General features: G+C 39.8%; 1 non-coding gene across 1 annotated transcript; it reads right to left on the bottom strand.

Annotated features, from left to right (window-relative positions):
* Positions 1-16,552: 16,552 nt before the first annotated feature.
* On the bottom strand, positions 16,553-16,659 carry LOC127493320 (U6 spliceosomal RNA). Its single transcript, XR_007923379.3, has one exon. It is a non-coding gene; the product is annotated as a U6 spliceosomal RNA (small nuclear RNA).
* Positions 16,660-27,742: the final 11,083 nt, after the last annotated feature.

Genomic DNA, 27,742 nt, shown 5'->3' with positions numbered 1-27,742 from the left:
AAATGTGATCAAGATTAATGGCCTAGCATAGAAAATGTTCCCAGCTCCTTGAAAGACCGGGGTCTATTATTCAATTCCTAAATTTATAAATCTGGTGAAAATCAGTTTAATTCACTTAACTCAGGAAAAACGCTCACCTAAAACCATACCATTTTAGAATTGAATGTTAAAAATATCCAATTCAGTGTCTTTCAAAATGCCCCTTAGACTGGTAGTGTTAATTTGGATTGACTCTTAGAGTGCAGAGATTTAGAAGCTGCATACAATATTAACTAGATAGTTATTGCATTTGTCTCACACATGTAAATTTATTTTTCTCACACACGTACATTATTTTCCCTGTGGCTACATTCTAGTTATTGAATTTGTGTAAGCACACATGAAAACATTGCAAAATCCTTTCTTGCTCCAGCTTTTAAGCTTTTACAGCATAATATATGTCTTTATTTTCTAATGTAAACTGAAAGCAAATTTCTCATGGTTCTTACTGCCTGCTTTAATAGTGTAATCTGTGAAAAATCTATGAAAAATAATTGATCACAAGTCTCGGAGTTTTTTTTATGACCCATGTACTTTTTGTACAATTTTGTGCTAGATAATTTAAACTAAGTTATACTGTACTACACAAAACCAACATATTCCTGTAAGCAGATATATTGAAATAGATATTTAGAAAGAAAAGAAAAAAGTTCTCCAGAGCTCACCCAGAACTCATTCTACAGTGTAGAACCTCTGCCCTACCCCTCCCAATAATAACACTAAATATAAAAATACCCCCTGTGTAATGAGTACTTACATATGACAAGTGTCATACTTTAGTTTATCTTATCCTCTCCATTCTATTTCCATTTTATAGCTGAGATGTTGGAGGCTTGGAGAGACAGTAGTTTACCAAAGGCCTCACAGGTACTGAATATCCATCCAGTCCTTTGTCATTTCCTTCTTGAAACAGGGCAGCTGCACTTTCATCTCTATTAAATACTGCAGATACTGCACACTCGCTCCTGATATTGTTGTGTCTTCCACATAGGTTGGAGGTAAATCATGAAAGTGCCATTCTAACAGTGATACTTCCCTACTTGAAACCCTTAACAATTTCCCATTGCCAAGTTCTCCAAGTGTGGTCCCCAGACCGCTAGCAGCATGGGCATCACCTGGGAGGTGTAACAAATGCTCAAATGCTCACTCTCGGGCCCCACGTTGAGCTTAGCCACCTGGGTGTGAACAGGCTTCTGGGTGATTGTGATACTGCTCACTCACTCTTCGTCTTTAGATGACGCTGGCCTGGCCTATGCTCTCCTTGTTGCCTTATCTTGCTGTTCACTGCCTTGCTCACCAGACTACATGTGGATCCCCTACACATGGCACGGCTGCTTCCTGTTTAAGCAGTTACCTGGTGTTAACCACAAGGGTTTTGGAGTCAGACTGCCTGGCTTTCACTGCCACCTATGTCAGTTCCTAGCAGTTGTGTCCTCCCTGCCAGCTTCCCCTGTCAAATGAGCAAATCCCTGAGCCTTAGTGCCCCCATTACTTCAATCATTGTCATGAGAGTCAAATGTGTCAACACTTGTGCAGCACTTAGAAGAGTGTCCGACACCTAGTCAATGCTCTAGAAATACACTTGCATTTGCTTGTTGTATTAGTTTTCTGTGACTCTCCTAACAAATTGCCATCAACAGGGTGGTTTTTAAACCACAGAAATTTGTCCTTCATGGTTCTGGCAGCCAGAAATTTAATGTAAGTTCCTCTGGGCTGCACTCTCCTGTCCCTCACCAGGGGCTCCTGGTGGCAGCCAGCATTCCTGGGCTGGTGGTTGCATTCTGCCAATCTGCCTCTGTTCTCACATCACCTGCTTCTCCCTGTGTGTCTAATCACCCTCCTCTTTTTAATATTTCTTTAAGTTTAAGGTATACAAGCTTCATGCATTTCATAAATACAAATTTAAGAACAGAATGATTCTTCCCCCCCTACCTTCCCTCCCACCCACACTCCCACCCTTCTTCCTCCTCCTCCTCCTATTCCCATTCTTATTTTTTACTAAGATCTATTTTCAATTAACTATTTTTTTTATTTTTTTATTTTATTTATTTATTTATTTTTGACAGGCAGAGTGGACAGTGAGAGAGAGAGACAGAGAGAGAAAGGTCTTCCTTTGCCGTTGGATCACCCTCCAATGGCCGCCGCTGCAGCCGGCGCACCGCGCTGATCCGATGGCAGGAGCCAGGATCCAGGTGCTTTTCCTGGTCTCCCATGGGGTGCAGGGCCCAAGCACCTGGGCCATCCTCCACTGCACTCCCTGGCCACAGCAGAGGGCTGGCCTGGAAGAGGGACAACCGGGACAGAATCCGGCGCCCCAACCGGGACTAGAACCCGGTGTGCCGGCGCCGCAAGGTGGAGGATTACCCTATTGAACCACGGCGCCGGCTCTCAATTAACTATATACTCATAAGATTTACCCCACACTAAGTAAAGAGTCAACAAATAGTATGGGGGGGAAAACTGTTTATCAACAGTCGAGAAAAAGGCTGTTCAAAGTCTTTGCATCTCAAAGTGTCAATTTCACTTCTGCAGATTCCCTTTAAGGTACTCTGTTACCCCGGTCAGGGAGAACATGTGGTATTTGTCTTTTGGGGACTGCCTTATTTCACTAAGAATAATGTTTTCCAGCTGCATCCATTTCATTGCAAATGACAGCACAACTGCTTCTCTCATAAGAACATTTGTGATTGGATTTAGGGCTTACCTGCATAATCTTAACTTCATCACACCTGCAAAATGTTTCCTTACATAAGAACATTTGCTGGTTCCAGGGATTAAGACTTGATATCTTTGGGAAGCCTACTAGCCTACTGCTTGAATATTATCCAGTCTGTCTGTAGTACCCTTTGCTTTGTTTTTTCCTCCTCCAGACTTAGTGCAGAGTTTGCCTCCTCCAGGAAACCTTCCTTGACTTACTCAGTGCCAGATTTAATTCAGCTCCTCTGTGCCCCTATAATGCCCTGAACATAGTCCTGTCACTGTCTTTTTTAGGTTTCAGGAAAACTGCACTGAAACAGAGAGAGTCCCACACACAACCCTCACTCTTCTGCCTACCACGCTCACAATTTAGTTTCTTCAAGTTTGTCTCCACTAATGAACCAATACTGATTCATTATTATTAATGAGAAGTCCATAGTTTACATTAGGGCTCACTCGTTCTATTGGTTAGTTCTATGGGCTCTGAAAAATGCAAAATATACTGTATCCATCATTACCTTGTCACACAATTTCACTGTCTGAAAAATGTCCTGTGTTCCACTGCTTCATCCTGTTGGCAGGTAAAATCATCAGGCCCTTGCTGCTGGCTGCTGGATAGCCATACACCAGACAGGAGAGTTGGTAAAAGGAAAGAGTTTGCTTCAAGAAGCTGGCAGTCTTGGAGAAATAGTGATCTCTGGACCTAAGATTTACTCTTTCCCTCCCAACAAGCCAGTGAATGGTGTTTTTAAAGGGAAAGGGTAGTTAAAAATAAGAGTGGGAATAAGAGAGGGAGGAGGTGTACGGTTCGGCACATGCTCAATTGGACTTACCCCTAATGGTAGAGCTAGAAACATGCCATGGGATTCCAATTCAATCCCATCAAGGTGGCATGTACCAATGCCATCTCACTAGTCAAAGTGATCAGTGTAAGTCCATAATGATAGGATTAAGTATCAAAGGGATCACATAAAGAAGACTAGTGTCTGCTAATATTAACTGATAGAATAAAATGGGAGAGAACGATCCAACATGGGAAGCGGGATACACAGCAGACTCATAGAATGGCAGATGTCCTAAACAGCACTCTGGCCTCAGAATCAGCCCTTAAGGCATTTGGATCAGACTACAAAGCCCATAGAGTTTCTCAGGCATTAAAAGCCAAAACACCAAGACACTCTGGCAAAAAACAAAAAAAAAAAACAGCCAAATGAAAGATCTCTGGGAGTGAGATTCCAGCAGCAAGAAGGGGCCATCAAAGAAGGAGGTACCTTTCTCTGAAGGGAGGAGAGAACTTCCACTTTGACTATGGCCTTATCTAAATAAGGTCAGAGTTTGTGAACTCAGGAGGCTTCCATAGCCTTGGCAGCTCATGACAAGAGCCTAGGGTGATTGCTGATGCCATAAACAAGAGTGACTGGCTGGCGCCATGGCTCACTAGGCTAATCCTCCACCTAGCGGCGCCGGCACACCAGGTTCTAGTCCCGGTTGCCCCTCTTCCAGGCCAGCTCTCTGCTGTGGCCAGGGAGTGCAGTGGAGGATGGCCCAAGTACTTGGGCCCTGCACCCCATGGGAGACCAGGATAAGTACCTGGCTCCTGCCATTGGATCAGCGTGGTGCGCCAGCCACGGTGGCCATTGGAGGGTGAACCAATGGCAAAGGAAGACCTTTCTCTCTGTCTCTCTCTCTCTCACTGTCCACTCTGCCTGTCAAAAAACAAACAAACAAACAAAAAAAAAAAAAAAAAACAAGAGTGACAATTGTTAAATCAACAACAGGAGTCACTGTGCACTTACTCCCATGTAGGATCTCTGTCCTTAATGTGTTGTACTGTGCGAATTAATGGTAAAACTAGTACTTAAACAGTACTTTATACTTTGTGTATCTTTGTGGGTGCAAACTGTTGAAATCTTTACTTAGTATATACTAAGTTGATCTTCTGTATATAAAGATAATTGAAAATGGGTCTTGATGAAGAATGGGATGGGAGAGGGAGTGGGAGATGGGACGGTTGTGGGTGGGAGGGAGGTTATGGAGGAAAAAGCTGCTATAATCCAAAAGTTGTAACTATGAAATTTATATTTATTAAGTAAAAGTTGAAAAGAAATAAAGGGAAAGGGTAGTTACAGATGTAGGTTGGGAAAAAACGTTGACTCTAGGTTGTTGATGATTGAGCATCTTCCAGGCTGCATCCTGATGCTGGTTCGGAGGGAGCCTTCCTGATAATGGAGTTCAGCGGTTTGCACTAGAAGGTTGCACACCCTGTCCTCAGCTCGTGTGAGGTCTGCCTTTCCAAGTCATCTCGTTTCAGAAGGCTCCTGAAATCCCCATGTAAACATTATTATTCACCAGACACAGGTTAATTCACAATGCCAGCAGCTGGCCCTTTTTAGCCAAATCTTGAAAAGGGAGGAGAAGAAGCCTTCGTTATGGTTACAGTCCAGCGATCCCCCTGAACTCTTGGCAACCACTGATTTGTTTACTGTCTCCATAGTTCGACCTTTTCCAGGATGTTACGTGGTTGGATGTATAATGTAGCTTTTCAGATTGACTCTTCCCCGCCCCGCCCCAAAGAAACCTTTTATTTAATGAGTACAGATTTCATTAGTACAACTTTAGGAATATAGTGACTCTTCACACCTCCTGCCCCCACTCCCATTCCACCTCCTCCCCTCTCCCATTCTCTATTAAGATTCATTTTCAATTAACTTCATACACAAAAGACCAACTCTATACTAAGAAAATATTTCAACAATTTGCAACACCCCCCACACAAAAACTATTTGAGAACAAGTTTTACAGTTAATTCTCATAATACAACTCACTGAGGACAGAGGTCCTGCATGGGACATAAGTGCACCATGACTCCTGTTGTTAATTTAACAATTAACACCCTTATGTGTGACTCAGACTGACTGCTTAGAAATATACATTTTAAATCCTCATCTTGGAGGGAGTGTTCCAAGATGGTGGAATAGGGAGGGAGCACACCGATGGTCCAGGAAGGGAAGGTTCAAAGAGGGGTGAGGATTTGTAGTTTCGGGGAAAGGGAAGCTCTTCCGAAACGGGGGAGACAGGGTGGACCTGCGAGGAGGACACAGACCCCTGAAGAGCAGGACACCAGCAGGAGTGTGTACGCACCAGCGCTGGAAGCCAAAGTAAGACAGGGCGCTCACCCAGCACTGCTGTAACAGCTGCTGCCGCCCCTTCCCCCACCCACCCTGGGATGGACACTGAGACATGCACGACTGAGTGGGGGAGGAAATAGAAAACGGAACAGAGTGAGTAGCGCCTGCGGAAAGAGTGCGTGATTCAGGGGGTCTAATTGAGGGACTAAACAATCCAGGAACCCTCCCCCAAGTTGGAGCTGCAGCAGGCGGGAAGCAGCCATCTTGTTTGTTTACATTCGGGCTTAAAGGAGAACTGCATCTGCCTCCCCACTAACCTTTGGAGGTGGAGCTAAAAGTGGAATGGAGAGACACGACACTCCTTGCGCAGGGGCGGGCAGTGAGGGAGGGCAGCTCAAAGCCCTGACACCAGTCTACTTAAGTTACCAGAAAAAAAAAATTGAATAGCGCCTGTGGGAAGAGGGCAGGATCCAGGGGGACGAACTGGGGAATCAGAAACGCCAGGATCCTTAGGAGCCGCCCAACCCACAATCAGAGCTGCAGCAGGCAGAGTGCAGCCATCTTGTTTGTTTACATTCAGGCTTAAAGGAGGCTAGCCTCTGCTCCAAAGGAGGAAGCAGCAGGGGCGGAGTCCAAAGGTGGTCTGGAGCTACTTGACACTCCTCACGCAGGAGGTGCAGTGAAAAAGAGTGGCTGACCAACGAACCCCAGGCACAGACACGTAAAGGCGAACATAGGAACAAGGAAACCGGCCCCCAAGGGGCGGAGATTGGCACCTCAAAGCCCTGACACCAGCCCATTCAACTTACAAAAAATAAATAAATAAATAAGTAAAAAACAAACAAACAAACTCTAGAAGGCAGAGCAGCCTGCTTACACTGGATATTGGTATAGACTCACAGCAGCCCATAGCAGAGGGAAATCAACCTGAAAAACCACCCAGACGGAATGCCAAAAAACAAAACAAAAATCCACAATAAGAATATAGAAGAACGTATAAACTTGCCAATGGAGCAGGCTAAACCAACCATAACAGAGGCTGAAGAAGAAGAATAATTTCAAACTATGCCAGAAAAAGAATTCAGAAAATTAATAATCAGATTACTTAGAAATAATGAGAAACAGTGTCAAGAGCGGAACGAAAAACAAGCCCAAGAATTAGAGATCCTAAAGAGAAGCCAGAATGAAATACTGGAAATGAAAAACTCAATTGACCATACAAAAAACACCGTGGAATCACTTGGAAATCAAACAGATGAAATAGAAGACCGACTATCAGAATTCGAAGACAAACTTTCAGAAATAATACAGTCAGTTCAAACGCAGGAAGAAGAAATTAAAAAATTAAAAAATATGGTCGGAGACCTGCAAGATTCAATCAAACGGTGTAATGTTCAGATAATAGGAGTCCCTGAGGGGGTGGAAAGAGAGAATGGATTGGAAGGTGTTTTCAATGAAATAATATCAGAAAACTTCAACAGGCAAATTCAATAGATAGCTAGGACTCCAAACAGAGTAGACCAGAAGAGACATTCACCATGACACGTTGTGGCAACGCTCAGCTCAGTGACACACAAAGAACAAATCCTAAAATGTGCCAGAGAAAAATGACAAATCACATTCAGGGGTAAGTTAATCAGACTCACCCCAGACTTCTCATCACAAACACTACAGGCAAGGAGACAATGGCATGATATATATCAAGTTTTAAAAGACAAACAATGCCAACCTAGAATACTATACCCTGCAGAGCTATCATTTATGAATGAAGGGGAAATAAAGATCTTCCAAGACAAACAGAAACTGAAACAATTTGTATCCACGCGTCCAACCCTGCAACACTTGCTCAAAGACGTGCTGCACACAGAAATACAAAAACAAGAACTTCACTACAAAAAAAGCAAATGTAGAGTAACCTACAAACAAAGTTCAAAATACATAAACAGCTCGTTTAGGAAACATGAATGGGGAAAGACAGTACTGAACAGTAATCACACTGAATGTGAATGGTCTTAATTCTACTACCAAAAGACATAGACTGGCTGATTGGATCAAGAAAGAGAATCCATCTATATGCTGCCTTCAGGAGACACACCTTATCAGCAAAAGATGCACGCAGACTGAAAGTGAAAGGATGGAAAAAGACATTCCAAGCTAACAGAAATCAAAAAAGAGCTGGTGTGGCCATCCTGATATCAGACAAAATAGACTTTAACATAAAAACTGTTAAGAGACAGAGAAGGGCACTATATAATGATTAAAGGATCTGTCCAAAAGGAAGACATTACTATTATAAATTTATACGCACCTAATTACAGGGCACCTGGCTACCTGAAAGAATTACTAAAGGATTTAAAGGGAGATATAGACTCAAATACAATAGTAACAGGGGACTTCAACACCCCACTCTCACCAATGGACAGATCAACCAGACAGAAATCCAACAAGGAAACAACAGAGTTAACTGACGCTATAGACCAAATTGACCTAATAGATATCTTCAGAACCTTCCACCCCACAGCCACAGAGTTCACGTATTTCTCCCCAGTACATGGAACGTTCTCTAGGATTGACCATATGCTAGTCAATAAAGGGAGCCTCAACAAATTCAAAAAAAATGAAACTACCATGCAGCTTCTCAGACCATAACACAGTGAAACTCGAAATCAACAACCCAAGAATCTCTACACCATATGCAAATATATGGAGAATGGACAACATGATCCTAAATGAACAGTGGGTCATCGAAGAAATTAAAAGAGAAATCAAAAGATTTCTGGAAACAAATGAAAATGATAACACAACCTATCAAAACCTGTGGGACACAGCAAAAGCAATGCTAAGAGGAAAGTTTATAGCAATTGGTGCCTACATCAAGAAGCTGGAAAGGAACCAAACAAATGAACTCTCCACGCACCTCAAGGGTTTAGAAAAACAGCAGCAAATCAAGCCCAAATACAGAAGGAGGAAAGAAATACTAAAGATCAGAGAAGAAATAAACAGAATTGAAACCAAAAAAAAAAAAAAATACAAAAGATCAACAAAACCAGGAGCTGGTTCTTTGAAAAAATAAACAAAATCGACACACCATTGGCCCAACTAACCAAAAAAAGGAGAGAGAAGACCCAAATCTGTACAATCAAAGATAGTAATGGAAATGTAACAACAGACACAACAGAAATAAAAAGAATCATCAGAAACCACTACAAAGAGATGTATGCTAACAAATTGGGGAACCTGGAAGAAATGGATAGATTCCTGGACACATACAACCTTCCTAAACTGAGCCGTGAAGATATAGAAAATCTAAACAGACCCATAACCATGGAAGAAATTGAATCAGTAATAAACGCACTACTGAAAAAGAAGAGCCAAGGACCGGATGGACTCACCGCCGAATTTTACCAGACATTTAGAAAACAACTAACCCCCATTCTTCTCAAGTTATTCAAAACAATTGGAAGGGAGGGAATCCTCCCAAATTCTTTCTACAAAGCCAATATCACCTTAATTCCTAAGCCCGGAAAAGACACAACAGAGAAAGAAAACTACAGACCTATCTCCCTGATGAACATAGATGCAAAAATACTCAACAAAATACTGGCAAACCGAATCCAACTGCACATCAGAAAGATCATTCACCCGGACCAAGTGGGATTTATCCCTGGTATGCAGGGATGGTTCAATATTCAAAAGTCATTCAATGTAATAATACATCAGATTAATAAATTGAGAAACAAAAAATCATATGATTATCTCAATAGATGCAGGGAAAGCATTTGACAAAATACAACACCCTTTCATGATGAAAACCCTAAGCAAATTGGGGTTAGAAGGAACATTCCTCAACCCAATTAAGGCAGTCTATGATAAACCAATGGCCAGCATCATATTGAATGGGGAAAAGTTGGAGGCATTTCCATTGAAAACTGGCACCAAACAGGGATGCCCACTCTCACCATTGCTATTCAATATAGTCCTAGAAGTGTTAGTCAGGGCCATCAGGCAAGAAAAAGAAATTAAAGGGATACAAATGTGAGAGGAGGAAGTTAAACTATCCCTATTTGCATATGACATGATACTATATATAGGGGACCCGATAAACACCTATAAGAGACTATTGGAACTCATAGAAGAGTTTGGTAAAGTAGCATGATACAAAGTCAACGCTCAGAAATCAACAGCCTTTGTATACACAGATAATGCCAGGGCCGAGGAAGAACTTCTAAGATCAATCCCATTCACGATAGCCACAAAAACAATAAAGTACCTTGGAATAAATTTAACCAAGGAGGTCAAAGACCTCTATGATGAAAATTACAAAACACTAAAGAAAGAAATAGAAGACAACACAAAAAAAAATGGAAAAACCTGCCATGCTCATGGATTGGAAGAATCAACATCATCAAAATGTCCATTCTCCCAAAAGCAATTTACAAGTTCAATGCAATACCAATCAAAATACCAAAGTAATTCTTCAAAGACCTAGAAAAAACGATGCTGAAATTCATATGGAGAAACAGGAGACCAAGGATAGCTAAAGCAATCCTTTACAATAAAATCAAGGCCGGAGGCATCACAATTCCAGACTTCAAGACATACTACAGGGCAGTTATAATCAAAATAGCCTGGTACTGGTACAAAAACAGATGGATAGACTGATGGAACAGAATAGAAACACCGGAGATCAATCCAAACATCTATAACCAACTCATATTCGACAAAGGACCTAAAACCAACCCCTGGAACAAGGACAGCCTCTTCAACAAATGGTGCTGGGAAAACTGGATGTCCACATGTCGAAGTATGAAGCAAGACCCCTACCTTACACCTTATACAAAAATCCACTCAACATGGATCAAAGAACTAGAGATGCGCCACGACACCATGAAACTAATTGAGAGCATAGGGGAAACCCTTCAAGATATTGGAACAGGCGAAGAATTCCTGGAGAAGACCCCAGAGGCATGGGTAATCAAAGATAAAATAAACAAATGGGATTACCTCAAATTGAAGAGTTTCTTTACAGCAAAGGAAACAGGAAAGCGAAGAGGCAACCAACAGAATGGGAGACATTATTCGCAAACTACACAACAGATAAAGGATTAACAACTAGAATCTATAAAATGATCAAAAAACACCACAAAATCAAAACAAACAACCCAATAAAAAAATGGGCCAAGGACCTTAACAGACATTTTTCAAAAGAGGAAATCCAAATGGCCAACAGACACATGAAAAAATGTTCAAGATCACTAGCAATCAGGGAAATGCAGATCAAAACCACAATGAGGTTTCACCTCACTCCGTTTAGATTGGCTTACATACAGAAATCAACCAACAACAGATGCTGGCGAGGATGTGGGGAAAAAGGGACACTAATCCACTGTTGGTGGGAATGCAAACTGGTAAAGCCACTATGGAAGACAGTTTGGAGAGTCCTCAGAAACCTGAATATAGCACCCAGCCATCCCACTCCTTGGAATTTACCCAAATGGAATTAAAGGGGAGAAAAAAAGAGCCATTTGCACCTCAGTATTTGTTGCAGCTCAATTCACAATAGCCTAAATGTCCATCAATGGATGACTGGATAAAGAAACTATGGGATATGTACTCTATGGAACACTATACAGCAGTAAAAAACAATGAAATCAGGCATTTACAACAAAATGGAGGAAGCTGGAAAACATCATGCTGAGTGAAATAAGCCAGTCCAAAAGGGACAAATATCATATGTTCTCCCTGATCGATGGCAACTAAACGAGCATCTAAAATGATACCCATTGAAGTGAAATGGACACTACGAGAGACAATGACATGATCAGCCCTTGTCTAGACTGTTGAGGAACAACTTACTATTTTATTCCTTTTAGTATTTTTGTTGTTGTTGCTCTGTTTGTTCTACATAAGACCACTGGTTGAACTCTGTAATCAATGCACAATCATTCTTAGGCATTTAAAATTAACAGAAAAGTGATCTCTGTGAAACATAGGAGTGGGAATAAGAGTGGGAGGAGATATACAGGTTGGCACATGCTCACTCGGACTTACCTCCAATGGTGGAACTAGAAATGTGCCAGGGGATTTCAACTCAATCTTACCAAGGAGTCAGGTACCAATGCCAGCGCACTTGGTAAAGTGATAAGTATAAATATACAACCGATCAAAAAGATAGGGTATGTGTTGATGAGATTTCACAAATAAGACCAGTGTAAGCAAATAATGAAGGATAGAATTAAAAGGGAGAGAATGATCCTGTGGGGGAAACAGAACACATAGCAGACTCATAGAATGGCAGCACTCCTGCCTCAGAATCAACCCTTGGGACATTCAGATCTGGCTAAAAGGTCCATGAGAGTCTCACAGGCATGGAAAGCCATGACATGGTGGCAGAAAACAATCTAAATGAAAGATCCTGGTGAACAAGACCCCAGCAGAAGAAACAGGCCATCAAGGAGAGAGGCGCCTTTCTCTGAAGGGAGGAAAGAACCTCCACTGTGATAGGGCCTTGACTAAACAAGTTCAGAGTCGGTGAACTCAAGGGGCTTCCATAGCCTAGACAGCTCATAGCAAGAGTCTCGGATGATTGCTGACGTCATAAATAGTAATGCCAATTGTTAAATCAACAACGGGAGTCACTGGGTACATGCTCCCCATGTAGGATCTCTGTCCTTAATGTGTTTTACTATGAAACTTAAAAACAACACTACTAGTCGAACAATACCCTATATCTTGTGTGGTTGTGTGAGTACAGCCTGTTGAAATCCTTGCTTAGTATATACTAAGTTGATCTTCAGTATATGAAGGTAATTGAAAATGAAACTCGATGAAGGGTGGGATGAGAGAGGGAGTGGGAGCGGAGAGGGCCACGGGAGGGAGGGAGGTTGTGGGGGGGAGCCACAACAATACAAAAGTTACACTTTGTAAATTCACATTTATTTATTTATTTATTTTTACTTTTATTTAATGAATATAAATTTCCAAAGTACGACTTATGGATTACAATGGCTTCCCCCCCATACCGTCCCTCCCACCCACAACCCTCCCCTTTCCCACTCCCTCTCCCCTTCCATTCACATCAAGATTCATTTTCGATTATCTTAATATACAGAAGATCAGCTTAGTATACATTAAGTAAGTATTTCAACAGCTTACTCCTACACAGAAACATAAAGTGAAAAATAATAGATGATTTTTTTAAATGATGATGAAATCAGATCAGACCTATTGTCATGTTTAATCCCAGTGAGAGTCATGTTGGGAATTGATAATTTCTTTTTTTTCTTTTTTACAGAAGATCAGTTTAGTATGCATTAAGTAAAAATTTCAACAGTTTGCACCCCCATAGAAACACAAAGTGAAATATATTGTTTGAGTACTCGTTATAGCATTAAATCTCAATGCACAGCACATTAAGGACAGAGATCCTACATGAGGAGTAAGTGCACAGTGACTCCTGTTGTTGACTTTACAAATTGACACTCCTGTCTATGGCATCAGTAATCTCCCTATGCTCCAGTCATGAGTTTCCAAGGCTATGGAAGCCCTCTGAGTTCTCCGACTATTATCTTGTTTAGACAAGGTCATAGTCAAAGTGGAGGTTCTCTCCTCCCTTCAGAGAAAGGTACCTCCTTCTTTGAAGACCTGTTCTTTCCACTGGGATCTCACTCGCAGAGATCTTTTGCCAGAGTGTCTTGGCTTTCCATGCCTGAAATACTCTCATGGGCTTTTCAGCCAGATCCGAATGCCTTTAGGGCTGATTCTGAGGCCAGAGTGCTATTTAGGACATCTGCCATTCTATGAGTCTGCTGAGTATCTCACTTCCCATGTTGGATCACTCTCCCCTTTATTTATTCTATCGGTTAGTGTTAGCAGGTACTAGACTTGTTTATGTGCTCCCTTTGACTCTTAGTCCTTTCATTATGATCAATTGTGAACTGAAATTGATCACTTGGACTAGTGAGATGGCATTGGTACATGCCACCTTGATGGGATTGAATTGGAATCCCCTGGTATGTTTCTAACTCTACCATTTGGGGCAAGTCAGCTTGAGCATGTCCCAAATTATACATCTCTTCCCTCTCTTATTCCCACTCTTATGTTTAACAGGGATCACATTTCAGTTAATTTTCAACACTTAAGAATAACTGTGTATTAATTACAGAATTAAACCAGTCATATTAAGTAGAACAGACAAAAAAACTACTAAGAGGGATAATGTATTAAGTTGTTCATTAACAGTCAGGGCTATGCTGATCAAGTCACCGTTTCCCATAGTGTCCATTTCACTTCAGGAGGTTTCCTTTTTGGTGTTCAGTCAGTTGTCACCGATCAGGGAGAACATATGGTATTTGTCCCTTTGGGACTGGCTTATTTCACTCAGCATGATGTGTTCCAGATTCCTCCATTTTGTTGCAAATGACTGGATTTTGTTGTTTCTTACTGCGGTATAGTATTCTAAAGAGTACATATCCCATAATTTCTTTATCTAGTCTACCGTTGATGGGCATTTGGGTTTACAAAAGTTACACTTTGTAAATTCACATTTATTAAATAAAAAAAAAACTATATAACAAACAAAAAAAGAACTTAATACTTTACCCTTTTAGTATTTTTTATGTTCTACTTAAAACTATTGGTTGAACTCTGTAATTAATACACAATTACTCTTAGGCGTTTAATTAATGCTATAACTAGTACTCAAATAGTATTTTACACTTTGTGTTTCTGTGTGGGTGAAAACTGTTGAAATCTTTACTTAATATATGCTAAATTGATCTTCTGTATATAAAGATAATTGAAAATTAATCTTGATGTGAATGGAAAGGGAGAGGGAGTGGGAGAGGGGAGTGTTGTGGGTGGGAGGGAAGTTATGGGGGGGGGAAGCTATTGTAATCCATAAGCTGTACTTTGGAAATTTATGTTCATTAAATAAAATAAAAAATCCTCATCTTTTCATGGTTTGATAGTTGATTTCATTTCAGGGCTGAATAATATGCCATTTTCTGATTGTACTATAGCTTATTTATCTATTCACCTACTCTGAAGGATATCTTGGTTGCTTCCAAGTTTTGGCAGTTATGAATAAAGCTGCTATAAACATCCACGTGCAAATTTTTATACCAACCTGCTTTTTACTTGCTTCTGGATAAACACCAACGGGTGCAGCTGCCGGATCATATGTAAGCATATGTTAAGCTTTGTAAGAAACATCCATCATACCTTCCAAAGTGCTTGTACCATTTTGCCTATCTGCCAGCAATGAATGGGCATTCCCGTTCCTCCACGTCCTTCCTTGTCAGCCTTTGGTGTTGATGTGTAACTAGTTAAAGTTTAGGCGAGCTAGAACTCTTCTATCCCTATAAAATAATTGGATCCCTTTAACTGTCAATTTGGTACGCTCACCTTTCCAGTCGCATCTGGGACGGAGCGCATGCTCAGACCCCACCCACTATTTGCATACCCAATCGGGTTCCACACACTACTTTATAAAAGAGGTGGAAGGCAGGCGAGAGCTGTCTCTGCACCACGAAGCGCTGTGGGAGCTGAGACTCTTCGTTTGCGTTCTGCCTCGAAGCAGTCTCTGAGGGACCTCTCCCACTCTTGGATGGACCTTCTCAATTAATAGGTACGGGTTTTATTTTGTTTTTTTCTCTTTCTCTCATTTATGGGCAACTCTGGCCCACTCCTATTGGGCGTTTCTCACGTGGAGCGGCTCATGCTTGCGTGTGAACGTGTTTGTCCCCTCACTGATAAACTCTGTTCCTATTTGCACACCACACCACACCACTCTCTGCTTAGTATTTCCATCTCTGTGGGAGACAGGAACCTGGATCAAAAACTAATATATTCATTGACCACATCAGTATTGTATTTTAGATTATAACCATTCTAAGAAATGTGTAGTAGTCTCTCATTGTTACTCCAGTTTGTACTTCTCTACTGATGTGTGGTGTTCAAGATCTTTTTATGTGTTTACTTGCAATCTGCATGTCTCCTTTGCTGATGAGTCTGCTCAGCTCTTTTGTCCACTTTATGACTTAATTGGGTTGTTTTCTTATTGTTGAGTTGTAATAACTCTTTGTATGTTTTGAATGCATGTTCATCAGATATATATTTTGCCATTTAGCTTCTCCTAGTTTTTGCTTTGACTTTTCATTCTCTTCACAGTGTCTGTTACAGAGTAGTTTTTTATTTTAATGAAGTTCAGCTTATTTTTTTCTTTCATGGATCATATTTCCAGTGCTGTTCCTAAAAAGTCAAATCGAAACCAAAGGTTACCTAGAATGTCTAAATTCCTTTAGATAAATATATCAGTATTTATTTAGATTTATCACTTCCATAACCTACTCGAGGTTTTATAGTTTTGTGTTTTACATTTAGACCTAGGATCCGTTTTGAGTTATGTTGCTATTCTCATTTTGTGCTGTCTTTTTGCTTTACTCTGGTGTTTTCTTGGAGATTATGGATATATATATTTTATCTGTATGTAGTTCCCTTGATTCTAAGCAGACCTCCAAAAAGTGAGCAACCATTGTCCAGCTCAGTAACTCAGCCCCCTTTTTATTTGCTTTTAAAAATGTTTTATTTGTTTAACTTCATATTTCACTTATTTTTAGATAACATGTTTTATAAATATTATCTTCAGCTTTTTTTAGTTTTAAAATTTCAAAAAATTTTGAACATTTAAAAATATGGAATGCTTCACAAATTTGTGCGTCATCCTTGTGCAGAGGCCATGCTAATTATTTGTGTATCATTCTGATTTTAGTTTCTGTGCTGCTATGGTGAGCACAGCTCAGCCACTTTTACAAGCACCAGGGCTGCTGGAGGCTTTCTCTCTGAAGGAAAGGGTGCAGGACTTTAGGCTGGGCCTCTGCTTGCCCGCTCTCGTAAATACGCAACAGCTGCTTCCTTGGCCCTCCCAGGACTTGCACAGTAGTGCAGAAGGTCTCTCGGTGTCAACGATGCAGTCCCGTTAAAAGCCTAAGAATAGATGAAGCTTTTTATTTTCATTGGATCTGAATCTACTTTCAGTGGCAACCTACAGAAGAATGCCCTGTGGCTTAGGGTCAGGGTAGGGTTGAAGAGTCAAAAGTTAAAGTGCCATGTGGCCATTCTCCCTTCAACTCAATATGACTCACAGTTTCCTGAGTAAAATAATCTTTCTTTCTATTTATATGCTTCTGGATTTAGAAATAAAAGCAAGTTCCTTAAACGGAGGAAGAATGTATAAGTTTTTTCTATGTTGAAAGCAGAGAAGTATCTATATTAATCCTAACTTCCTTTCCCATGGAGAGATAAACATAGCAACAAAATGTTCAGATGTTGTTGGTATAGTGATTAGATAGTATAGTTTTTCTGTAATGACATCAGTTTCAACTAATTTCAAATTTCAGATAAATGTGATTTAACTTAAGCATTTCAAAAAACTTCAAGTAATTAAATTCAGAAATCAGGAAAAGTTTTTGTTGGTCTGCCTTGGAAGATATCCTAAGCATAGTCTCCATTATGGGCCAGAGGCCCACTAAACCAATACCACTTTGGTTACAGACTCTCCCTAAAGTGTGAGAGCCTAGGCTTTTAATGTAAGTTGACCAGTGTGATTTAATTACAACAGAGTGGTTCTTGTTTAGTTTCATTTTGCAATGAAAGCATGTGGTTGTTTTATATATATATATATATAATATTTTATATATATGTAATTATATGGTTGGTGGACTATTTGACCATCTAGTAAAAGCCAAAACTATCCAGTAGGTCCTAAATAAGGAAGGCACAATTACCAATTTTGCATGGGCAGTGCTTGGGACCACAGGAATGAGACACAGGCTAGCTTTGACTCTAACTTCTCAACAGCTCTTGGGCCTTCAACATGCCCAGAACTCAGATACTAGTTCTCTTCTGGATAAATGATGGCTCACAGCTTCTTAATCTAGTTCCTGTCTTATTGATATTGAAATTTTGAGCGTTGTTCCATCTCTGTGGTACAGTGATGAATTCCAGTAACAGCTGTTATAAATGCTTACAAGGGGCCAGCACTGTGGCACACCAGATTAAAGCCCTTGCCTGAAGTGCCGGCATCCCATATGGGTGCTGGTTCTAGTCCTGGCAGCCCTTCTTCCGATCCAGCTCTCTGCTATGGCCTGGGAAAGCAGTGGAAGATGGCCCAAGTCCTTGGGCCCCTGCACCCACCTAGGAGACCTGGAGAAAGCTCCTGGCTCCTGGCTTCCAATGGCTCAGCTCTGGCCATTGCGGCCTTCTGGGGAGTGAACCAGCAGATAGAAGACCTCTCTCTCTGTCTCTACCTCTCTCTGTAACTCTGTCTTTAAAATAAATAAAATGAATCTTTAAAAAAAAAAAACGCTTACAAAATATATTCAGAAATTCTGCTGTTTTTTAAAAAATAAGGAAGCTAAACAAACAATTACAAATATTGTCGGCCGGCGCCGCGGCTCACTAGGCTAATCCTCCACCTTGTGGCTATGGCACACCGGGTTCTAGTCCCGGTCGGGGCGCCGGATTCTGCCCCGGTTGCCCCTCTTCCAGGCAAGCTCTCTGCTGTGGCCAGGGAGTGCAGTGGAGGATGGCCCAAGTCCTTGGGCCCTGCACCCCATGGGAGACCAGGAGAAGCACCTGGCTCCTGCCTTTGGATAGGTGTGGTGTGCAGGCCGCAGCGCGCTGGCCGCGGCGGCCATTGGAGGGTGAACCAACGGCAAAAGGAAGACCTTTTTCTCTGTCTCTCTCTCACTATCCACTCTGCCTGTCAAAAACAAACAAACAAACAAAACAAAACAAAACAAAAAACAAAAAACAAATATTAATTATAACAATTAACAATTGTTAATTGGCTTCCTTGTAAGTCCTAATACGTCTTTACAGTCCAATCCAAGGCAGTGTGCTAGGTAGATCAGCATCTGCCTACATTTGCTTGATTGACTTAAGTAACCCTTTCTCTGGGTGATTCTTTAGATATAAGTGTAGTTAGAAGGATAGGTCTCAAAGGGCACACTGAAGATTTCTAGCAGCTTGTATTAGAATGGGGTCTTGCTATTGTCAGGTAAAGGAGGAAGGGAAATTATGAGCACAGCAGTCAATAGATAGTTGAGTAAATAATTTATATATATATATATATATATTATATTTTAAATCACACACTGTGCTACCTACAAAAATGAGCATATCCACCAGTGGAAAGATCTTAGGGAGAAGATGTAGGACAAAATATCAGTAGACTTAGAATTCTTGTTTTCATAGACTGCTATTATAAAGTTTATACACACACCCTTTCTGTGCTGAGTTTATAGTTTTTTTAGAAAAGTCAGCTCTGACCTGAAGTTGGTGGCAGCTCCAGAGTCTGAGGTCATGTGGGAAGGATGTTTCCATGAATTTTCCATCCTCAGGATTTTCTTCTCCTTTTTTATTATTTATTTATTTGAAAGGCAGAGTTACAGAGAGGCAGAGGCAGACAGAAAGAGAGAGAGCTCCTCCATCTGCTGGTCTGCTCCCCAGATGGCAGCAAGGGTCAGAGCTACACCAATCTGGAGTCAGGAGCCTCCTCCAGGTCTCCTATGTGGGTGCAGGGGCCCAAAGACTTGGGCCATCTTCTACTACTTTCTCAAGCCATAGCAGAGAGCTGGATCAGAAGTGGAGCAGCCAGGACACAAACCGGCTCCCATATGAGATGCCAGCACCACAGGCAGAGGGTTAACCTACTGCACCACAGTGCTGGCCCCCAGGATTTTCTTGAATAGACTTGAATACATTCATGAGACCCCTCTACTTACCATGTAGCTATCTCACCAGTCAGTGCTCAGTAACTTTGGGACATATTTGATCTAGCATCTAGCATTAAGGTCTTGAGACCCCTTACAGTCTAGCCCTGTTGTCTCAGTTATCATATATGAAATTACTTAGAGGTTAAATCATGGTGACTAGAGGATTAACAACCACTGATACTATCATACTACCTTTCCAGATCACTGAACCAAACCTAGAATGCTTTTTGGGCCAAATTCAACCATTGACTTGCCAAAGACTGACTTACTGAAGGTGGAGCAGAGTCTGGGGCACAATGGAATGGACAGAGACAGCATCTCCATTTCTTAGCTTTTTGAGTTTCACAATTATAGCTTAGTGAAAATTGTTTGCACTGCTCTCCTTCTGTTGTGAGGTGGGAGTCCCTATAAAGAAGAGTGGGTGGCACCAAGGGAGGTAATATAGATAGAATGTGACATTTTATGATTCTGTTTGATCTCAGTTTTTGAGAAGGATATAGAAAAATTAATTAAAAGTTCTTAGGTCACTGGAGATCTCAGTTTTTTTTACCTTGTAGTCACATTTTGTACTATCAGGGATAATCAAGAACCAGCTAGCCTCCAGAGCAATGATCTAATGAATGATGGTCATCTGGAAGAAAAGCAAGGTGAATTCTAATCCATCAAGTACTAGTGTGTCAAGAAGCCTTCCAATAGGCTTATTGATGAATAAGGAAAGATGCTTTGTAGGCTTCAACCATACAGTCTAGTTTCTTCAGACAATAATTTTCTCATATTTTTTATTAAATTTTTCTATCCAGTGAACAAATTTGATGTGTTTCATATATATAAATTTAAGACCATAATGATGCTTCACACACTATCCTCCCTCTCTTCTATGCTCCCACCCTCCTTCCTTTCTTATTATTTCTTTTAATTTTTACAATTTTCAGTTTATTTTGTAATCACAAGATTAACCCTCCACCAAATCAAGAATTCAACAAGTTGTAAATAGAAAAATCACTGTTCCTCAAGAGTATAAACAAAGGCTGTAAACAATCAAATCTCAAAATGTCAGTTTCACTCATACATTACATTTTTTGTGCTCTGTGTATTAATTACCACAAATCAGGGAAAACATAATATTTGTCTTTTTGGGACTGGTTTATTTCATTAAGCCATAATGGTTTCCTGTTGCATCCATTTTGTTGCAAAAGAAAGAATTTCATCCTTTTTTATGACTGAGTAGCATTCTATGGTGTATATGTACTACATTTTCTTTATCCAGTCATCAGTTGATGGACATCTGGGTTGATTCCATATCTTAGCTATTGTGAATTGAGCTGCAATAATATGTAGGGGTATATATAACTCTTTCATATGATGATTTCATTTCCTTTGGGTAAATTCCTGGTTGTTCGACGGCTTGGTCATATTGTAGATCTATTTTAAGATTTCTGAAGAATCTCCATACTGTCTTCCATAATGGTTGTACTAGTTTACATTTCTACCAACAGTGTATTAAGGTGCTTTTTTCCCTCACATCCTTACCAGCATCATTTTTTAAATTTCTGTATGATATTAATTCTAACTGGGATGAAGTGAAACCTCATTGTGGTTTTTGTTGGCATTCCCCTGATGGCTAATGATCTGGAGCATTGTTCCATGTATCTGTTGACCATTTGAATTTCATCCTTTGGAAAATGCCTATTCATGTCATTTTGACTGGATTGTTTTGTTGTTGTTAAGTTCCTTGAGCTGTTTATAGATTCTGAATATTAATCCTATATCAATTGCAGAGTTTGAAAATATTTTCTCCCATTCTGTCAGTTGCTTCTTCACTTTGGTGTTTACTTTGCAGTGCACAAGCTTCTTATCTTGATGTAATTCCATTTGTCTGTTTTTATCTTTATTGCCTGTGCTTCTGGGGTCTTTTTCAAGAAGTCTTTGCCTGTGCCAATATCTTGCAGAATTTCCCTAAGGTTTTCCTCTAGTAATTTGATGGCATCAGGTCATAGATTTAGATCCTTGATACATTTAGAGTTGATTTTTTGTAAAGTATAGGGTAGGGGTTTTGTTTCATATTTCTGCACATGAAGATCCAATTTTCCCATCACCATTTGTCAAAGAAGAGACTGTCCTTTTTCCGGGGATTGATTTTAGCTCCTTTATCAAAGATTAGTTGGTTGTATATGGTGCATTAATTTCTGGGATCTCTATTCTGATCCCGTGATTTACACGTCTATTTTTTTGTGCCAGTACCAGGCTGTTTTGATTGTAATTGCCCTGTAATATGTCTTGAAATTTGGCATTATGATGACTTTGGCTTTTTTTAAAATTTGTTTTATTTATTTGAAAGATAGAGTTACAGAGAGGTAGAGATAGAGAAAGGTCTTCCATCCACTGGTTCACTCCCCAGAAGGTCACAATGGACAGAGCTGAGTCAATCCGAATTCAGGAGCCAGGAGCTTCTTCTGGGTCTTCCATGTGGCCAAGGACCTGGGCCATCTTCCACTGCTTTTCCAGGCCCTAGCGGAGAGCTGGCTTGAAAGTGGGGTGCCCATATAGGATGCTGGGGCTTCAGGCCAGGGCTTTAACCCGCTGTGCCATAGTGCTGGCCCCTTGTTTTTGTTGTATAAGATTGCTTTAGCTATTCAGGATTTCTTGTATTTCCATATGAATTTTAGAATTATTTTTCTAGATCAGAGAAGAATGTTGTTGGTGTTTTGATTTGGATCTCATTGTATCTGTAAATTGCTTTGGGTAGTATGGACATTTTGATAACAATTCTTCCAATTCATGAACATGGAAGATTTTTCCAATTTTTTTGTGTCTTTTTCTATTTCTTTAATGTCTTCTAATTACTACTACAGAGGTCTTTCACATCCTTGGTTAAATTTATTTCAAGATACTTGATTTTTTTGTTGCTTTTGTGAGTGAACGGAATTGATCTTAGAAGTTCTTTATCAGCCATAGCATTGCCTGTATATACAAAGGCTACTGGTTTTTGTGTGTTGATTTTATATCCTGCAACTTAACCAAACTCTCTTATGAATTCCAATAGTCTCTTAGTGGAGTCTTTTGGATCCTTTATGCATAGAATCATGTCATCTGCAAGCAGGGATAGTTTGACTTCCTCCTTCCCAATTTGTATCCCTTTGATTTATTTATTTATTTATTTATTTTGCCTAATGGCTCTGGCTAAAACTTCCAGGACTATATTGAATAGCAATGGTGAGAGTAGGCATCCATGTCTGGTTCCAGCTCTTATGGAATGCTTCCAACTTTTCCCTATTCAATAAGATGCTGGGCATGAGTTTGTCACAAATTGCCTTGATTGTGTTCAGGAATGTTTCTTCTATACCCAATTTGCTTAAGGCTTTTATCATAAAAGGATATTGTATTTTATCAAATTCTTTTTCTGAACTATTGAGATAATCAAATGGTTTAATTTCAATTTGTTAATGTGTTATATCACATTTATTAATTTACATATGTTGAACCATCCCTGCATACCAGGGATAAATCCCATTTGGTCTAGATGAATGATCTTTCTGATATGTTTTTGGATTAAATTAGCTAGTATTTTATTGAGGATTTTTGCATCTATGTTCATCAAGGATATTGGTCTGTATATATAGCTCTTTTTTTTATATCTTTTTCAGGTTTTTGAATTAAGGTGATGCTGGCCTCATAGAAGGAGTTTGGAAGGATTCCTCCCTTTCAATTGTCTTGAATAGAATGAGAAAAATTGGAATTAGTTCTTCTTTAAATGTCTGGTAAAATGTAGCAGTGAAGCCATCTAGTCCTGGGCTTTTCTTTATTGGGATGGCCTTTATTACTAGTTACTATTATTATTATTCCATCTTGGTTATTGGTCTATATAGGTTTTCTGTATTCATGACTCAATTTTGGTAGATTATATGGGTCCAAAAATCTGTATTTCTTCTAGATTTTCCAATTTGTTGGCATATAGCTGTTTGTAGTAATTCCTGATGATTATTTTTATTTCTGTGGTATCTGTTATAACATCACCTTTTTCATCTCTGATTTTATTAATTTGGGACTTCTCTCCCCACCTTGTTTTTGGTTATTTGAGTCAATGCTGTATCAGTTTTGTTTATTTTATCAAAAACCCAGTAATTCATTTCACTGATTTTTTGCATCATTTTCTTGGTTTCAGTTTTGTTTATTTCATCTCTAATTTTAATTATTTCTTTCTTCCTACTAATTTTTGTTTGGTTCTTGTTTTTCTGTATCCTTGAGATGCATTGTTAAATCATTTACTTGATGCTTTTCCAATTTCTTGATGTAGGCACTAATTGCTATAAACTTCCCTCTTAGCACTGCTTTTGCTGTTTCCTATAAGTTTTGATGTTATGTTGTCATCTTCATTTGTTTGCAGGAACTTTTTTATTTCCCTTTGATTTCTTCTGTGACCCACTGCTTTTCAGGAATGTGTTGTTCAGTCTCCATGTGTTTGCATATTTTCTAGTTTCTTAAGTTGTTAATTGCCAAGGTCATTCCATTGTGGTCAAAAAATATACATGGTTTCAAATTTTTTGAATTTGTTGAGACTTGCTTTATGGCCTAGTATGTGGTATATCCTAGAAAAGTTCCATGCACTAATGAAAAGAAAGTATATTCTTCAGCTGTGTGATGAAATGTTCTGTAGATATCAATTAAGTAATTTCATCCATAGTGTAAATTAACTCTATAGTTTCTTGATTTTTTTTGTCTAGTTGATCTATCCGTTGATGAAAATGGGTGTTGAAGTCCCCCATTATTATTGTATTGGAGTCTATGGCTTCCTTTAGATCCATTAATGTTTGTTAAGAAAATAATTTTATCTAATGAAAAAATAATGTTGAAACATATTGCTTTGCTTTCCCTTCCAGACAAGTTAGCAAATAGAGCACAGGCTTACAAGCAATTTTGACTGAGAGGCAAAAAAGATAAGTAAATTTTATAGTGTGACCAGAATATTTTACTCTACTCCCCCCACAAATACAATAAAAGCAAGAGTTTTAGGGCAATACACTTTAGAAATAATGTACTTGGATATTTTCTCTAGTTCCTGAAAAAATAAGAACTAGTTGCAATCCACTGAACTGTTTGACTAATGGGTCATAATTTGCAATATGGAGTCTGTTAATGGAGAAGGTGTTAGAGACAAAGACACTGACTTAGCAGAGGGCCAGGCCAACTCCAGATTGGCTACAACCACAATTTGTCTCCCTAAAGAGCCGGAGAAAATGCTGCTCAGCTAGGTCATATTGGTAATACGTGGAGAAAGATGGGTCAAGGTGTCTTGATTTTATACAACCTGTGGGGAGATGCATCTGTTTTGAAATAGTACTCAGAAACCTGTTTATGGAACCCAGATAGGTCCACTATTTCCTACATGGGTTTTCAGGTACTTATGATTATATTACTTTAACCAAAAAATCACTATATAAAGATAAGGAGTTCACAAGGGCTAGGTAGATTCCAAGTGTGTTATAGTGAATGATAGGACTCAAATCCTAGTAGGGAATTGTATAGCAAATCAGAATTCATGCTGGACCATTGTAGTGGGGTCTCCAGGTTCTATATCACAGACCTCTTTGGGAATTGAATGCTGCAGTTTACAAGATGTTGACCCTAATCAGCAGCATCAGCACTACCTAGAAACTCAATAGAAAACAAAATATTGGGTCCTCCCCTGATCTACTGAGTTAGAAACTCTGGGTAAGGGGCCCACATTCTGTGTTGTAATAAGTCCCCTGGCTGATTCTGATGCAAGCTAAATTTGAGGACCATTGATTTAAGGAAATGAATAGACCCCTTTTCAGTAAAATGTGTATGCACTCAGAATGTTTTGTAAATAATTTCCAATCTTTGTGAAGTTATCGACTCCTAGTTCCTAAGTTAAAGGGGAATAAGAAAAGTTCAGACAGTTCAGTGAAAACAGAAGTGTGTACTTGGAGAGTACCACTGAGATCTATAGCCACAGAAAAGCAACACTGATTCCAGGCATCCTCCAAGGTAGATAAGGCTCCCACTATGCTGACTAGATGGGAAAGGACTGGTACAGAAGTCACTGGGGAATAAGCTTGCAAGTGTTGGACCTCAGTTACTTGTATCTGTCCAGAGGACATGAGAAAGCAGAAAGGAGTTTCAGGAAGGGGTAACATCATGAAGACAAGCACAGATCTTTGGGATGGTGAGCTAAGCGTGTTTGAACATTTTTTTAAGGATATACTATGCAAATGTATGTCCAGGAATTTCCAGAATGACTCTGATTTCATGCACTTTTTTCATTTTCAATACAAACCAATATTCCAATGTGTAGGTAAATGTGGTTACATTTTTATATCTCATAGAATAGATTTACAAATCTTAAAGAAATGTTCTTTAATGGGCCATGTGCCCAGGTTAAGAGATTCTCAGTCTATACGGTCAAGTAGATGCAATTTAAGTGGTATTGGCTCCACCATCATGGGTTTAGAGGTAAAGAAATGACTGTAAGGGAAGGGGAGTCACTTAACATTTACTACAGTTTTCATGGCAAAAGACTTTTGTTTTATTGAGGCGAAATCAGAAAATAAAAAATAACATGAAGAATTTAGTGGAATTAGTCCATTCAATTATGTGCAATTGCCATTTCTATCTAGTTCCAAAGCTTTTAATTCTTTCAAAATAAGAAAGTATGTAGTGATGATATGGTTTTATTCCCTACTCCATCCTCCACTTAACCCCCATCTATTGGGCTGCTTTCTATCAGTTCTGGATATTACAGATAAATAGAATCATACAATTCATAGGTGACTTTTGATGCCTGGCTTCTTTCATTTGACATGCTTTTGGGATTCACCAATGTTGCAGCATGAATCTATATTTCATCCCCTTTAAATGGCTGAATCATATTCCACTGTATGACTATACCACATTTTATTTACTTATTTGAGAGGCAGAGTTGAGGTGGGGAGAGAGAGAGGGAAAGAAAGGGGTCCTCCATCCACTGGTTCACTCCCTAAATGGCTGCAATGGCTGGAGCTGGGCCGATCCAACGCCAGGAGCTTCCTCTGGGTCTCCCATGTGGACACAGGGGCCCAAGCATATGGACCATCTTCCACTGATTTCCCAGACCATAAGCAGAGAGCTGTATCTGGATCAGAAGAGGAGCATCCAGGACATGAACCAGTGCCCACATAGGATGCTGGCTCAACCTGCTGTGCACAGCCCTACTGGCCCCTATATCACATTTTCTTTATCCATTCATCCATCAGTGGATATTTGAATTGTTTGAAACTTTTGACTGCTGTGAACATACCATGCAAATAACTTTCACTCTTTTCTTCTTGGAACATCTTCCAAACATAGAGGTTGGAGGAGTTTCAACAGACTTCACACCCAATTGTTCTGTTTAATTTCATTCTTATCCCAAATTCCAGCCTGGGTCACCACTAAGTGGAAGCTAAGGCATGGGTTACTTGACCAGTTTTGTGCATCATAGTGTAACATTGTCACATGCAGTATAATATATCCTATCCAGTAAGTTGACCATGGACAGAGTCAAATACTGAAGGGACATCCTACACTATGACTTTTAGTTACATAACTCCTACCTCAGAGAATTCCCGTAATCATAGCTGATTTATTCAAAGCTTGAAAGGTGTCAACGCTTTGTGCCAGCTTTCCTGCTTTCAGTTCTCCTCTTCCCATAGAGTTACTTCAGCCCACCCTTCTCTTCCTCATGTTCTACTCCATATAAAATTCAGACTCCGTCTTTCTCTTATTCAACTTGCAGGCACTAAGGTCTGCTTTCCCTCCTGATTTCTATGGTGGGCCATGTGCTTGAAATCTAATGAAAGCATATCCTTAGTGTCTCCATCATGACACTTCTTACTAGCACAACACTAACTTCTCTGAGCTACAGTTCCCTTAAATTCTTTCTATAACCATTGTTTCCAGTTGTACAAAATAGGGGTTCCAAACCTTACCATTCAGTGTTGTTACTGTGATTAAATAAGACATGCAAAGTAATTAGCACAGTTCTTGGCACATGAAAAGCTAACACAAAGTGGAAACAATTGCATTATCATAATCTCTCTGCCTCTTACTTTTCTGAGCTTGGCC

The sequence above is a fragment of the Oryctolagus cuniculus genome, chromosome 5 (genome assembly GCF_051225735.1).
Source record: "Oryctolagus cuniculus isolate XC-2025 breed Fujian yellow rabbit chromosome 5, ASM5122573v1, whole genome shotgun sequence".
NCBI classification, from domain to species: domain Eukaryota; kingdom Metazoa; phylum Chordata; class Mammalia; order Lagomorpha; family Leporidae; genus Oryctolagus; species Oryctolagus cuniculus.
The sequence above is the reverse complement of the archived record's forward strand: the minus strand, read 5'-3'. Positions and strand labels throughout refer to the sequence as shown.